The sequence below is a fragment of the Salvelinus alpinus genome, chromosome 4 (assembly GCF_045679555.1).
Source record: "Salvelinus alpinus chromosome 4, SLU_Salpinus.1, whole genome shotgun sequence".
Taxonomy (NCBI): Eukaryota; Metazoa; Chordata; class Actinopteri; order Salmoniformes; family Salmonidae; genus Salvelinus; species Salvelinus alpinus.
The window spans coordinates 13,696,921-13,711,267 of NC_092089.1; the positions used below are offsets into that span (position 1 = coordinate 13,696,921).

At 39.5% G+C, this 14,347-nt stretch overlaps 1 protein-coding gene across 4 annotated transcripts in view; it reads right to left on the reverse strand.

Moving 5' to 3' along the window:
- Positions 1 to 14,347, reverse strand: part of LOC139572869 (oxysterol-binding protein-related protein 10-like) — a 144,924-nt gene that overhangs the window by 129,422 nt on the left and 1,155 nt on the right. The gene's annotated exons all lie outside the window — the stretch shown is intronic.

Below are 14,347 nucleotides of genomic sequence, written 5' to 3' on the forward strand. Positions count from 1 at the left end.
CGGTCAGATAGTATCAACATTACTGACAGACTGAAACATACCAGATATCTGGTCAGATAGTATCAACATTACTGACATACTGAAACATACCAGATATCTGGTCAGATAGTATCAACATTACTGAAACATACCAGATATCTGGTCAGAAAGTATCTACATTACTGAAACATACCATATATCTGGTCAGATAGTATCAACATTACTGAAACATACCATATATCTGGTCAGATAGTATCAACATTACTGAAACATACCATATATCTGGTCAGATAGTATCAACATTACTGAAACATACCAGATATCTGGTCAGATAGTATCAACATTACTGAAACATACCAGATATCTGGTCAGAAAGTATCTACATTACTGAAACATACCATATATCTGGTCAGATAGTATCAACATTACTGAAACATACCATATATCTGGTCAGATAGTATCAACATTACTGAAACATACCATATATCTGGTCAGATAGTATCAACATTACTGAAACATACCAGATATCTGGTCAGATAGTATCAACATTACTGAAACATACCAGATATCTGGTCAGAAAGTATCTACATTACTGAAACATACCATATATCTGGTCAGATAGTATCAACATTACTGAAACATACCATATATCTGGTCAGATAGTATCAACATTACTGAAACATACCATATATCTGGTCAGATAGTATCAACATTACTGAAACATACCATATATCTGGTCAGATAGTATCAACATTACTGAAACATACCATATATCTGGTCAGATAGTATCAACATTACTGAAACATACCATATATCTGGTCAGATAGTATCAACATTACTGAAACATACCATATATCTGGTCAGATAGTATCAACATTACTGAAACATACCAGATATCTGGTCAGATAGTATCAACATTACTGAAACATACCAGATATCTGGTCAGAAAGTATCTACATTACTGAAACATACCATATATCTGGTCAGATAGTATCAACATTACTGAAACATACCATATATCTGGTCAGATAGTATCAACATTACTGAAACATACCATATATCTGGTCAGATAGTATCAACATTACTGAAACATACCATATATCTGGTCAGATAGTATCAACATTACTGAAACATACCATATATCTGGTCAGATAGTATCAACATTACTGAAACATACCATATATCTGGTCAGATAGTATCAACATTACTGAAACATACCATATATCTGGTCAGATAGTATCAACATTACTGAAACATACCATATATCTGGTCAGATAGTATCAACATTACTGAAACATACCATATATCTGGTCAGATAGTATCAACATTACTGAAACATACCAGATATCTGGTCAGATAGTATCAACATTACTGAAACATACCAGATATCTGGTCAGATAGTATCAACATTACTGAAACATACCAGATATCTGGTCAGAAAGTATCTACATTACTGAAACATACCATATATCTGGTCAGATAGTATCAACATTACTGAAACATACCATATATCTGGTCAGATAGTATCAACATTACTGAAACATACCATATATCTGGTCAGATAGTATCAACATTACTGAAACATACCATATATCTGGTCAGATAGTATCAACATTACTGAAACATACCATATATCTGGTCAGATAGTATCAACATTACTGAAACATACCATATATCTGGTCAGATAGTATCAACATTACTGAAACATACCAGATATCTGGTCAGATAGTATCAACATTACTGAAACATACCATATATCTGGTCAGATAGTATCAACATTACTGAAACATACCATATATCTGGTCAGATAGTATCAACATTACTGAAACATACCATATATCTGGTCAGATAGTATCAACATTACTGAAACATACCATATATCTGGTCAGATAGTATCAACATTACTGAAACATACCATATATCTGGTCAGATAGTATCAACATTACTGAAACATACCATATATCTGGTCAGATAGTATCAACATTACTGAAACATACCATATATCTGGTCAGATAGTATCAACATTACTGAAACATACCATATATCTGGTCAGATAGTATCAACATTACTGAAACATACCATATATCTGGTCAGATAGTATCAACATTACTGAAACATACCATATATCTGGTCAGATAGTATCAACATTACTGAAACATACCATATATCTGGTCAGATAGTATCAACATTACTGAAACATACCAGATATCTGGTCAGATAGTATCAACATTACTGAAACATACCAGATATCTGGTCAGAAAGTATCTACATTACTGAAACATACCATATATCTGGTCAGATAGTATCAACATTACTGAAACATACCATATATCTGGTCAGATAGTATCAACATTACTGAAACATACCATATATCTGGTCAGATAGTATCAACATTACTGAAACATACCATATATCTGGTCAGATAGTATCAACATTACTGAAACATACCATATATCTGGTCAGATAGTATCAACATTACTGAAACATACCATATATCTGGTCAGATAGTATCAACATTACTGAAACATACCATATATCTGGTCAGATAGTATCAACATTACTGAAACATACCATATATCTGGTCAGATAGTATCAACATTACTGAAACATACCATATATCTGGTCAGATAGTATCAACATTACTGAAACATACCATATATCTGGTCAGATAGTATCAACATTACTGAAACATACCATATATCTGGTCAGATAGTATCAACATTACTGAAACATCACCATATATCTGGTCAGATAGTATCAACATTACTGAAACATACCATATATCTGGTCAGATAGTATCAACATTACTGAAACATACCATATATCTGGTCAGATAGTATCAACATTACTGAAACATACCATATATCTGGTCAGATAGTATCAACATTACTGAAACATACCATATATCTGGTCAGATAGTATCAACATTACTGACATACTGAAACATACCATATATCTGGTCAGATAGTATCAACATTACTGACATACTGAAACATACCATATATCTGGTCAGATAGTATCAACATTACTGACATACTGAAACATACCATATATCTGGTCAGATATTATCTACATTACTGACTCACTGAACAGACACCACACATATCTGGTAGTTATTATCTACGCTTTTACCCAAAGAAACTTTCAGTTGTGAGTGAATACATTTGTATTTTTTGTACTGGTCCCTCGTGGGAATCGAACCCATAACCAAGGTGTTGCACGCGCCACACTCTACCAACTGAGTCACACGGGACCCTCATCTACATTACTGATATCCTGTCATCTCTGACCCCAGGACCTCACTGGCAGTGAAGAGACAACACAGAGAGACCTCTGGTTAGTATCAGCCTGGTAGACACAGGAACATACTAACATGGTATACCCACAGAGAGACCTCTGGTTAGGATCAGCCTGGTAGACACAGGAACATACTAACATGGTATACCCACAGAGAGACCTCTGGTTAGGATCAGCCTGGTAGACACAGGAACATACTAACATGGTATACCCACAGAGAGACCTCTGGTTAGGATCAGCCTGGTAGACACAGGAACATACTAACATGGTATACCCACAGAGAGACCTCTGGTTAGGATCAGCCTGGTAGACACAGGAACATACTAACATGGTATACCCACAGAGAGACCTCTGGTTAGGATCAGCCTGGTAGACACAGGAACATACTAACATGGTATACCCACAGAGAGACCTCTGGTTAGGATCAGCCTGGTAGACACAGGAACATACTAACATACTAACAATGACAAATAATAATATAGAATGGCAGTAAATAATAATATAAAATTAAATATAAAAATGGTAACAGTCAATAGTCGAATGTAATGTAATAAATAAAATCACCCCCCCAAAAAAATGAAACTATAACTAACTTATAACTAAATAACGGTCATCTTCACCATTACATCTACAACTACTATCATCATTACCACTACTACCACCACCACCATCATTAAACTGCTATCATTACCATTACCACCCATACCACTACTATTTGGAATGATAAACAACAATAATAATAGTAATAACAATAACGGTAATAACAATAATAGTAATAATAAGTAAGTTACTGCTTACTATGCAGATGTTATTATTCAGTGTCTCTCAGGCTATGGCAGGCAAATACATATTTGGCTGATTATAGAGAGAATATATATATATTTTTAGAAGAGTGCACTCCGTCCCTTCCTAAACTCCAGACTTGGATGGAACAGTGTTGTTGATGAAACTAGGAGGTAAATGTTACGAACAATATTGCTCCTTCGCCCATGAGTATTTTTAGTTTTTCCTCTGGGTTTAATAAGTTAAAATTTGGAATAAATGGAGTCATTTCTGTGAATAATGAATCTCTTGCTGAGGAATATTTATCACAGTAAAGGAGAAAGTGCATCTCTGTTTCTACCTCCCCTGTCGTGCAGTGACCACATACACGCTCCTCTTTGGGTAGCCATGTCTTTTTATGTCTCTCTCTCTCTCTCACGCTCTCACACTCTCTCTCTCTCTCTCTCTCGCTGTCTCTGTCTCTCTCTCTCTCTCTCTGTCTCTGTCTCTCTCTCTGTCTCTCTCTCTCTCTCCGTCTCTCTCTCTCTCTGTCTCTCTCTCTGTCTGTCTCTCTCTCTCTCTGTCTCTCTCTGTCTCTCTGTCTCTCTCTGTCTCTGTCTCTGTCTCTCTGTCTCTTTGTGTCTCTGTCTCTATCTATCCCCACCCATACCCCCCCCCCCCCCTCTCTCTCTCAATTCAAGGGGCTTTATTGGCATGGGAAACATATGTTAACATTGCCAAAGTAAGTGAAATAAACAATACAAATGAACAGTAAACATTACACTCACAGAAGTTCTAAAAGAATGAAGACATTACAAATGTCATATTATGTATATATACAGTGTTGTAACGATGTACAAATGGTTAAAGTACAAAATGGAAAATAAATGAGCAAAACATTGGTTGTATTTACAATGCTGTTTGTTCTTCAACTAGTTAACCTTTTCTTGTGGCAACAGGTCATACATCTTGCTGCTGTGAGGTGTCGTGGTAATTTCCTGTATTACTCAATGATGAGAGAGCCAACCACACACACACAAGTCAGAGTTATATTATAAAATCCATCTTTAACAATATATAATCTTCACCAAAGCCCCTCTTTGACTCTCAGATCAATTCAGTGTCTATAAATGAATTCTCTGAGAGTGCTTACAGAACAATTCTTAGTTTCATTTATAGCCAAGATACACCCCTCTCTGGGCCCCAAATGACTAAGCCCTAGCTCAGAAGGGAAAATGCAACTGCCCACAGTATCTCACAAGCATATGATGAAAATAACATCTTATCTATCTATGTTACCTAGCTACATCTGATTCAGCCACGACAGAGGCACACGGTGGTATTTCACCCAGTAGATATGGGAGTTTATCAAAATCGGGTTTGTTTTTCGAATTCTTTGTGGATCTTTGTAATCTGAGGGAAATGTGTGTCTCTAATATGGTCCTACATTTGGCAGGAGGTTAGGAAGTGCAGCTCAGTTTCCACCTCATTTTGTGGGCAGTGTGCACATAGCCTGTCTTCTCTTGAGAGCCAGGTCTGCCTACGGCGGCCTTTCTCAATAGCAAGGCTATGCTCACTGAGTCTGTACATAGTCATAGCTTCCCTTAAGTTCGGGTCAGTCACAGTGGTCAGGTATTCTGCCACTGTGTACTCTCTGTTTAGGGACAAATAGCATTCTAGTTTGCTCTGTTTTTTTGTTAATTCTTTCCAATGTGTCAAGTAATTATCTTTTTGTTTTCTCATGATTTGGTTGGGTCTCATTGTGTTGCTTAGGGGACTCTTCTCCAGGTTCATCTCTCTGTAGGTGATGGCTTTGTTATGGAAGGTTTGGGAATCGCTTCCTTTTAGGTGGTTGTAGAACTTAACAGCTCTTTTCTGGATTTCGAAAATTAGCGGGTATCTCTCTCTCGCACTCTCTCTCTCCCTATATATCCCCACCCCTAGCCCCCTCTCTCTCTGTCTCTCTCCCTATCTATATATCCCCACCCCTAGCCCCCTCTCTCTCAATTCAATTCAATTCAATTCAAGGGGCTTTATTGGCATGGGAAACATGTGTTAACATTGCCAAAGCAAGTGAGGTAGGTAATATACAAAAGTCAAATAAACAATAAAAATGAACAGTAAACATTACACATACAGAAGTTTCAAAACAATAAAGACATTACAAATGTCATATTATATATATGCAGTGTTGTAACAATGTACAAATGGTTAAAGCACACAAGTTAAAATAAATAAACATAAATATGGGTTGTATTTACAGTGGTGTTTGTTCTTCACTGGTTGCCCTTTTCTTGTGGCAACAGGTCACAAATCTTGCTGCTGTGATGGCACACTGTGGAATTTCACCCAGTAGATATGGGAGTTTATCAAAATTGGATTTGTTTTCGAATTCTTTGTGGATCTGTGTAATCTGAGGGAAATATGTCTCTCTAATATGGTCATACATTGGGCAGGAGGTTAGGAAGTGCAGCTCAGTTTCCACCTCATTTTGTGGGCAGTGTGCACATAGCCTGTCTTCTCTTGAGAGCCATGTCTGCCTACGGCGGCCTTTCTCAATAGCAAGGCTATGCTCACTGAGTCTGTACATAGTCAAAGCTTTCCTTAAGTTTGGGTCAGTCACAGTGGTCAGGTATTCTGCCACTGTGTACTCTCTGTTTAGGGCCAAATAGCATTCTAGTTTGCTCTGTTTTTTTGTTAATTCTTTCCAATGTGTCAAGTAATTATCTTTTTGTTTTCTCATGATTTGGTTGGGTCTAATTGTGCTGTTGTCCTGGGGCTCTGTGGGGTGTGTCTCTCTCTCTCTCTCTCCCTATCTATCTATCCCCACCCCTAGCTCTCTCTCTCTCTCTCACACTCTCTCTCTCCCTATATATCCCCACCCCTAGCCCCCTCTCTCTCTCTCTCTCCCTATCTATCTATCCCCACCCCTAGCTCTCTCTCTCTCTCTCTCTCTCTCTCTCTCTCTCTCTCTTTCTCTCTCTCTCTCACACTCTCTCTCTCCCTATATCCCCAGCCCTAGCCCCCTCTCTCTCTCTCTCCCTATATATCCCCAGCCCTAGCCCCCTCTCTCTCTCTCTCTCTCCCTATAGCCCCACTCCTAGCCCCTTCTATCTCTCTATCTCTCTCCCCACCTCTCTCCCTCTCTCTCTTTTTAATATTCTTCTTATGGCAATATAGTCATGACTGACTGTGTGGTTCTATCCTTCCCTGTGTTCTGAAATATCCACCCACAGCAGTATCACCATGGAGACGTATCTACTGTGACGTTGGGGTTATAACCATGTTAATGTATCATCATGGAGACGTATCTACTGTGACGTTGGGGTTATAACCATGTTAATGTATCATCATGGAGAAGATTCTACTGTGACGTTATGGTTATAACCATGTTAAGGTATCATCATTGTCATGACGTTGGGTTGGGGGTAGGTTTACGACAGTCATAAATACCTCTTTCCCCCTTTTTCTCTCTCCCCACTATAACTGATGTGACATAAGGAAACCCATGGGTTAACATAGAGATTCTGTGTAACATCAGAAGTTGGGGGAAATGAACTATATTCTGGTAATCCAACCAACTGTACATATGCGGTGGTACTTAAGGTATATTATGTCAGTTCGGTTGCCCTCTGACACATTCTCATCAATGATAGAATGACATAAACGCTACTGTGAAAAGTCTAAACGTCAGAGGTATCGGATTCACATGGAATTGTTGTTTAATTCAAATGTTTGAATATGAGATTATTTGTGAAGAGATGAAATGTAATTTTAGCTTCCAAATGAGAGATCTGTGCTTTCATAAGTTTTCCTCTGCTCACAGTGGCCCGCCCCTGTGAAGAGGTGTGGGTTAGAAACTTTTCAGACACACCCCTCTACCTCCACTATATAAAGGCAGTGACAAAAATGTAACTTCCTGTTCCGGGTATGCTAGGATGACGATCCAGTGTCAGAATGGTTCAGATAATCACTTTAGATGAAGCCAACATCAGCATGGACTTTGATTGTGAATGGTATGAACTTTGAACTCGTGTTCACTACAGAAGTGATATCTCCTAGCCGTTGAGTTGGCAACAGCTGCTACAAACGCAGGTTAGGAAGGACAGTCCGGGTATCCCGTCTACTACCCACAACGTTACTACAACGTATCCCGTGACTACCAGAGACGTTCTCCAATGGACAGAGGACTCGGGTTGTCGATACAGCCTTCCATCTACCACCAACCTACTGAAGCGCAGCTCAGAGTAAATATGTATTGCATTTTCCTTCTCAAAATGGGCGGTAATTTAGAATGCATAAGATAAGATTTACGAGAGCACAGCTCGCCTATGTTCCCGTCTCCCGCTCTTTCACTAAGACTCAGCCCCTTTTCTTTGTGTAACAAACTGTCATATCTATTCCGCCCGCTAGGGACGTTTTCTGTATGACGTAATTTGTGATCATGTTATGATTTAATTGTATATGTGTGATTCTGTGTGATTAGTTAGGTATTTAGTAAATAAATAATTAAACCCAATTTTGTATTGCTGATTCAACTTGTTAGCCAGGATTCTTGCAGACAATCAAGGACTTACAACCTTCAGATGAGACTGAATATAATATTGATACCGGAGAAATTATTTTATAGAATAGCATGTCATAGCAATCAATCTGGCATAGTCAAAGACACGACATCATGGAGAAGATTCTACTGTGACGTTGGGGTTATAACCATGTTAATGTATCATCATGGAGAAGATTCTACTGTGACGTTGGGGTTATAACCATGTTAATGTATCATCATGTATCTACTGTGACGTTGGGGTTATAACCATGTTAATGTATCATCATGTAGAAGTATCTACTGTGACGTTATGGTTATAACCATGTTAATGTATCATCATGGAGAAGTATCTACTGTGACGTTGGGGTTATAACCATGTTAATGTATCATCATGGAGAAGATTCTACTGTGACGTTAGGGTTATAACCATGTTAATGTATCATCATGTAGAAGTATCTACTGTGACGTTATGGTTATAACCATGTTAATGTATCATCATGGAGAAGTATCTACTGTGACGTTGGGGTTATAACCATGTTAATGTATCATCATGTATCTACTGTGACGTTGGGGTTATAACCATGTTAATGTATCATCACGGAGAAGTATCTACTGTGACGTTAGGGTTATAACCATGTTAATGTATCATCATGTATCTACTGTGACGTTGGGGTTATAACCATGTTAATGTATCATCATGTATCTACTGTGACGTTAGGGTTATAACCATGTAAATGTATCATCATGTATCTACTGTGACGTTATGGTTATAACCATGTTAATGTATCATCATGTATCTACTGTGACGTTGGGGTTATAACCATGTTAATGTATCATCATGTATCTACTGTGACGTTGGGGTTATAACCATGTTAATGTATCATCATGTATCTACTGTGACGTTGGGGTTATAACCATGTTAATGTATCATCATGTATCTACTGTGACGTTGGGGTTATAACCATGTTAATGTATCATCATGTATCTACTGTGACGTTGGGGTTATAACCATGTTAATGTATCATCATGTATCTACTGTGACGTTGGGGTTATAACCATGTTAATGTATCATCATGTATCTACTGTGATGTTATGGTTATAACCATGTTAATGTATCATCATGTATCTACTGTGACGTTGGGGTTATAACCATGTTAATGTATCATCATGTATCTACTGTGACGTTGGGGTTATAACCATGTTAATGTATCATCATGTATCTATTGTGACGTTGGGGTTTTAACCATGTTAATGTATCATCATGTATCTACTGTGACGTTAGGGCTATAACCATGTTAATGTATCATCATGTATCTACTGTGATGTTATGGTTATAACCATGTTAATGTATCATCATGTATCTACTGTGACGTTGGGGTTTTAACCATGTTAATGTATCATCATGTATCTACTGTGACGTTGGGGTTATAACCATGTTAATGTATCATCATGGATCTACTGTGACGTTAGGGTTATAACCATGTTAATGTATCATCATGTATCTACTGTTACGTTATGGTTATAACCATGTTAATGTATCATCATGTATCTACTGTGACGTTATGGTTATAACCATGTTAATGTATCATCATGTATCTACTGTGACGTTGGGGTTTTAACCATGTTAATGTATCATCATGTATCTACTGTGACGTTGGGGTTATAACCATGTTAATGTATCATCATGTATCTACTGTGACGTTATGGTTATAACCATGTTAATGTATCATCATGTATCTACTGTGACGTTGGGGTTATAACCATGTTAATGTATCATCATGTATCTACTGTGACGTTGGGGTTATAACCATGTTAATGTATCATCATGTATCTACTGTGACGTTATGGTTATAACCATGTTAATGTATCATCATGTATCTACTGTGACGTTGGGGTTATAACCATGTTAATGTATCATCATGTATCTACTGTGACGTTATGGTTATAACCATGTTAATGTATCATCATGTATCTACTGTGACGTTATGGTTATAACCATGCTAATGTATCATCATGTATCTACTGTGACGTTGGGGTTATAACCATGTTAATGTATCATCATGGAGAAGTATCTACTGTGACGTTATGGTTATAACCATGTTAATGTATCATCATGTATCTACTGTGACGTTGGGGTTATAACCATATTAATGTATCATCATGTATCTACTGTGACGTTATGGTTATAACCATGTTAATGTATCATCATGTATCTACTGTGACGTTGGGGTTATAACCATGTTAATGTATCATCATGTATCTACTGTGACGTTATGGTTATAACCATGTTAATGTATCATCATGTATCTACTGTGACGTTGGGATTATAACCATGTTAATGTATCATCATGTATCTACTGTGACGTTGGGGTTATAACCATGTTAATGTATCATCATGTATCTACTGTGACGTTAGGGTTATAACCATGTTAATGGATCATCATGGAGAAGTATCTACTGTGACGTTGGGGTTATAACCATGTTAATGTATCATCATGTATCTACTGTGACGTTGGGGTTATAACCATGTTAATGTATCATCATGTATCTACTGTGACGTTGGGGTTATAACCATGTTAATGTATCATCATGTATCTACTGTGACCTGACCGCCCGCCCGCCCGCCTGCCTGCCCGCCTGCCCGCCCGCCTGCCTGCCCGCCTGCCCGCCTGCCTGGCCGCCTGCCCGCCTGCCTGCCCGCCTGCCCGCCCGACTGCCTGGCCCCCGAAGACAAATACAATGGACACATGAAAACAGTGTGCAATATTGAGACAGGAGGATGTGTCAGAGTTGTTCTCAGTGTCAATCACATGCAATCAGTATCACATTTGACTTCTTTAGGTTCAGTTGAGAACGGAGAGAAAGTGAGCCAAACAGTCACATAGGAACAGACATCATTACAAGTTCAAAGAGCAGTTTGAATAGAGAACAGCAGGAAGCAGGAAGCAGGAAGCAGGAAGCAAACCTGGAAAGTCAAACAGCTGATGTAATTTTAAAACTCATGCAGCCAGGTACTCAGGTATTTCTCTGGCATTGTGTTAAAAAGCAGTCTGACTATTTGTACCGGTTGGTGGCTATGACCTAGACTAGAAGGTTCATTGTGTTAAAAGTGTAACAGTATTGCAACAGCCATGTGGTTGTCAGAAGTGCAGAATGTCCTGGAATTCTCCCCATATTACATATTTGTCACACTAACAAAACACATGCAAACACATGCCAAGAGATGGAGAGAGAGACAGAGAGAATGAGAGAGCGGAGAGAGAGAGAGCAGAGAGAGAGAGAGAGAGCAGAGAGAGAGAGAGAGACAGACAGACAGACAGACAGACAGAGTGAATCAGTCAGTGACCAACAGAACACTGTGATCAGAGCTCATTACACGACTGGCTGCTCTCCCTATCGATCTAAACACACAGTGAAACACACACACACACACACACACACACACACACACACACACACACACACACACACACACACACACACACACACACACACACACACACACACACACACACACACACACACACACACACACACACACACACACACACACACACACACACACACACACACACACACACACACACACATACACACGCAACACACACACACACACACTAGCAGCGTGCCAGAGATGGGAGAGGGGCTTTCCTGTTAGGGATGAGTCATTGATTTTCATTCAGACCCCACCATCCACCCACCACACCTAATCCAAAGCAACAGTGTGTCTCTGTCCCAAATGGAACTCCATTAACTACATAATGTAGTCAGGGCCATAGGGCTCTGGTCTAAAGTAGTGCACTATGCAGGGAATAGGGCTCTGGTCTAAAGTAGTGCACTATGTAGGGAATAGGGCTCTGGTCTAAAGTAGTGCACTATGTAGGGAATAGGGCTCTGATCTAAAGTAGTGCACTACGTAGGGAATAGGGCTCTGGTCTAAAGTAGTGCACTACGTAGGGAATAGGGCTCTGGTCTAAAGTAGTGCACTATACAGGGAATAGGGCTCTGGTCTAAAGTAGTGCACTATATAGGGAATAGGGCTCTGGTCTAAAGTAGTGCACTATATAGGGAATAGGGCTCTGGTCTAAAGAGTGCACTATATAGGGAAGAGGGCTCTGGTCTAAAGTAGTGCACTATATAGGGAATAGGGCTCTGGTCTAAAGTAGTGCACTATATAGGGAAGAGGGCTCTGGTCTAAAGTAGTGCACTACGTAGGGAATAGGGCTCTGGTCTAAAGTAGTGCACTATATAGGGAATAGGGCTCTGGTCTAAAGTAGTGCACTATGTAGGGAATAGGGCTCTGGTCTAAAGTAGTGCACTATATAGGGAATAGGGCTCTGGTCTAAAGTAGTGCACTATGAAGGGAATAGGGCTCTAGTCTAAAGTAGTGCACTACGTAGGGAATAGGGCTCTGGTCTAAAGTAGTGCACTATATAGGGAATAGGGCTCTGGTCTAAAGTAGTGCACTATATAGGGAATAGGGCTCTGGTCTAAAGTAGTGCACTACGTAGGGAATAGGGCTCTGGTCTAAAGTAGTGCACTATATAGGGAATAGGGCTCTGGTCTAAAGTAGTGCACTATATAGGGAATAGGGCTCTGGTCTAAAGTAGTGCACTATGAAGGGAATAGGGCTCTAGTCTAATGTAGTGCACTACGTAGGGAATAGGGCTCTGTTCTAAAGTAGTGCACTATATAGGGAATAGGGCTCTGGTCTAAAGTAGTGCACTATATAGGGAATAGGGCTCTGGTCTAAAGTAGTGCACTACGTAGGGAATAGGGCTCTGGTCTAAAGTAGTGCACTATATAGGGAATAGGGCTCTGGTCTAAAGTAGTGCACTATATAGGGAATAGGGCTCTGGTCTAAAGTAGTGCACTATATAGGGAATAGGGCTCTAGTCTAAAGTAGTGCACTATACAGGGAATAGGGCTCTAGTCTAAAGTAGTGCACTATATAGGGAATAGGGCTCTGGTCTAAAGTAGTGCACTATATAGGGAATAGGGCTCTGGTCTAAAGTAGTGCACTATACAGGGAATAGGGCTCTAGTCTAAAGTAGTGCACTATACAGGGAATAGGGCTCTAGTCTAAAGTAGTGCACTATATAGGGAATAGGGTCCTGGTCTAAAGTAGTGCACTATGAAGGGAATAGGGCTCTGGTCTAAAGTAGTGCACTATGAAGGGAATAGGGCTCTGGTCTAAAGTAGTGCACTACGTAGGGAATAGGGCTCTGGTCTAAAGTAGTGCACTATATAGGGAATAGGGCTCTGGTCTAAAGTAGTGCACTATATAGGGAATAGGGCTCTGGTCTAAAGTAGTGCACTATATAGGGAATAGGGCTCTAGTCTAAAGTAGTGCACTATACAGGGAATAGGGCTCTAGTCTAAAGTAGTGCACTATATAGGGAATAGGGCTCTGGTCTAAAGTAGTGCACTATATAGGGAATAGGGCTCTGGTCTAAAGTAGTGCACTATACAGGGAATAGGGCTCTAGTCTAAAGTAGTGCACTATACAGGGAATAGGGCTCTAGTCTAAAGTAGTGCACTATATAGGGAATAGGGTCCTGGTCTAAAGTAGTGCACTATGAAGGGAATAGGGCTCTGGTCTAAAGTAGTGCACTATGAAGGGAATAGGGCCTGTGTGTTGGTAGACAGGTCTACTGGACAAGTGTAAAAAGGTCTATTCACTCTGAATGAGCCAAGTTCAGTCATATAAATGCAAAGGGCAGTGAAATAGAGTCTGTTGTTGTCCCCCATCACAGACTGTCA